We start from the raw sequence: 3,670 nt of genomic DNA, 5'->3' as shown, positions 1-3,670 counted from the left end.
ACTAAACTTAAATTTTCTATATATTTATTTATTTGCAAAGAAAAAAATAACGAAAAGAAAAATGTATCGTGAATATATATATATATATAAAAAAAACAAAATTAGAGATTACTGACGTATAACAAGTCATAAAAAATGTGACAAAATTATGAAAGGTAAAAAAAGAAATAGAGAGAGAGAGAGAGAGGGAGAAAAGGAAAAAGAAAAAAGAAAAGAAAGTAGGAAAAAGAAATCGGAAAACATTCGACACGTTTATCCAACTCTTTTTCCATATTTTCCCGTGATTTCAATACGAAAATCATTTCCCTCGTGGACGTATCCTTTCATCCCCTAACCACTTCCTCAACGTGCACCAGGCAGACTTTCTGATACGGATTGGGAGACAGAAGAAGAGGCTTTGGCCGGATATTAAAAATATCTTCCAACGACGAACGACGGGGATCGACTTCCGGTACGATCGATCTTTTACTATTTTTCAAACTCCTACGAAAGATCGCTCGATTGGTCTTCTTATTTTATATCTGTGTATATATACAGGGTGTCTCGCATAACACTTGACACGATTTTTCAAGTACTTGCAATAATCTGATAAAAAGAAATACTTTAAAACAAAAGTTGATCTGTTTTTTATTAACTATACATTGCAATAAAAAATAAGGTCGAAAAAAATTGTTTGTTAATGTTTTTTAAAGGGTACCTTTATTTTTTTAAATAGCACTTAGTATTTTTGAGATATTAATTGATCTGCAAAGGTTCATAAAATGTCAGAGAATGCAATACTGTAAATAGTGCATCTGTGCAATTTCTTTGAAAAGTTTCAGTAAATATTTCGTATACTAAAAGTGAATAGATTTTAATAAAATTTATATTAAATTAAAGTACATTCTTTTGTCTAGGCGTAGAATACCATATCGAGTTATAAATTTAACATGTAAAATTCAGAAAATGTCAGAAAATGCAATACTGTAAATTGTGCATCTTTTGCAATTTCTTTGAAAAGTTCGGGTAAATATTTTTTATACTAAAAGTGAATAGATTTAATTGATTTTTATATTAAATATAAAGTATATATTTCATAATAAAATAATAAAAATATTTAAATTATCTTATATTACTATATTGAAATATTATAATTGATAATTATAAAAATAAAAATAATTCAATATCATAATCAAGAGAGAGAATTAATAAATTAATAAATATACAAAATAACATTCTTAATATGTTTATACATTATACTTATGATATTAAAATAAAGATATAATTAATTCTTATAATAATAATAAAAATAATAAAAAATAAATGTGTTTTTTTTTTTAATATGTAATTAGTTTTCTTGATAATGCGTAAGGAATATCATATTCGAAGAATATGTAAACTGATTACGAACGATACGTTTAGTTAGTCTCAAAATTATGCGCTTCGGTGAGAAATTGTAATCCCTCGTAATGAAATGACACATCAAATGACCATGCGTAAATTCTGTTAATTATTAATAATACGAGGATACAAAGTGGTGTACGAACGTCCATCTGTATTATCCTCGTAAATAGGATTGGGAATTGATCGCATAATACTGTCGATTTCTCCTCACCTCCCTCAACGAACCTATGTTAATGTTATCTCCTATCTGTTATCTACTATCTTTCCAGATTCCCATTGAAAATCATTCCAGAATGTTATACCATACTTGTTGCATTTTTTATCAAATTTAATTTAATTTAATTATAGGCTCTCTTATTCATTATTTTCTTTTGTTAAATTTTCTTCAAACGGATTGAAATATTACCAAACAAAAAATTAATCTAATTAAATTAATAATTAATCATTTTTAATGTTACACTTTCAACATATTTTTTGTATAGTTTCCTTAATGGAAAAGTATGATTCGATAAGATTTTAATTAAATTGCTTTTTTTTTTCCTTTTCTTTATTAAATATAAAAATATATATAATAAAATATATAAAAATTATTTATTTATTATATATAAAAATATATAATAATACATATATAAAAATAAATATATATATATATATATTATATTTGTTCGTTCTTGTATAAAATAGAAATATATTTCAAGTAACATCTTAGATGATTAGATGATTAATTTTCATTTCAATCGATACCTTATATCACAAGGATATTACCAGTTACTCGAGATTTAATTTTAAATTACGGAAGATCGAAAATAAGATAGACGTTCCTTTTTTTTTCTTCTTTTTTTTTTTACTTTTAAACGGGGAAGAGAATGTACCTACGGATAATGAGCGGAGTTATTGCTTCCATCGAAAAACGTATTAAGTTTTGACGTTAACGAATGACACTTCGATAAAATTCTCTAGTCGTACGTTAAAAAAGATATTTTCTCTTTTGACCTTTTGATCGGTTATTTTACGATAGTTTCTACTTCGTAGAAAAGAGATAGGAAATAGAGTATGTTACAACGTGACACGGATTAATTATTTATACATTTCTTTAAATATTTTTCTTATCAAATTTAAATATATATAATTAAAATAATTGTGAGAATATATGTGAAACATTTAAAAAATGTCATAATATTCGTAATTCATTAAGTAGGATAATAAATATGACTGGCTTAGTATCCCAAAATTGATAGTTTAATGGTGGAAAGATTTTAAAAGAATAATAATAAAACTTTCGTAAATCGCAGAGAGAAAGAGAAGCTTCAATTTATGTTTTACCTCGGACAATATGGTGTATAGTTGAATACCCCCCACGTACAGGTCATTTCAAAATCCAATTTATCGTTGATGTTTCAACGTTGTTGTTTGCACTCGCGTGATTATACACAGTGTACTATTTCGTCTGATAATTTTAAATATTTCCTATATATGTTACATATTTTTTCTTTTTTATATAATATAATTAAAATTTTGTGAAAGAATATTATCAAAAAATATCAATTATTGTTTTAACGATGGTCAACAAAGTTTAGAATATTAATTTAAATTCGTTTGGATGTATTTAGATAAAACAAATAAATTTACAAAATGATATAGTTTATATAATTTTCATTATATTTTGAAATATTATTAAAATAAAATATTTGTTATAATTAAAACAAAATCTATACGATTTAAAATAAAACACCCTGTAGGATAGAACCTTACACGTACAAATTGAACGTGTTTAAGTTTCGAGAAAAGTGGAAGGAATATTCGTGAAAGAAAGAATGGCCAAAAAGACGGAAGGAAAGAAAAGCTTAGTATAACGTTGTGTGTAACGAAACACAAGCAATATAACTATATATAATATATACCATACATCGAAACGGTACCAAGAAAATATCCAACGACTTTGGGGCAAAATCGTGAGTTCGCACGAATAGAGACTATGCCATAAAAAGAAGATCGTAAAGCTCGATACGTTGAACGAAATACGTGGTCTAATATTAAATCGATGAATTGTATCGATCGATGTAAGTTTTACTGTAATATTCATCCAACACAAGCGAAACAATCTTTATCCCTGATTTCTCACATATTATATTTCAATTTTTGATCTTTTTACTAATGAATAATTAATCATAAAAATAGATTTATTTGTATTTTCCTATTAAAAATATATTTCAATATATTCATTTTTATTTCAAATTCTTTCTTACAAAATATTAATTTTCTATAAATTTTTAATCTAATATAAATA

Source organism: Polistes canadensis, unplaced genomic scaffold (assembly GCF_001313835.1).
Source record: "Polistes canadensis isolate GaletaPanama2010 unplaced genomic scaffold, ASM131383v1 scaffold_71, whole genome shotgun sequence".
Lineage (NCBI taxonomy): Eukaryota > Metazoa > Arthropoda > Insecta > Hymenoptera > Vespidae > Polistes > Polistes canadensis.
Note: the sequence above shows the minus strand (reverse complement) of the source record.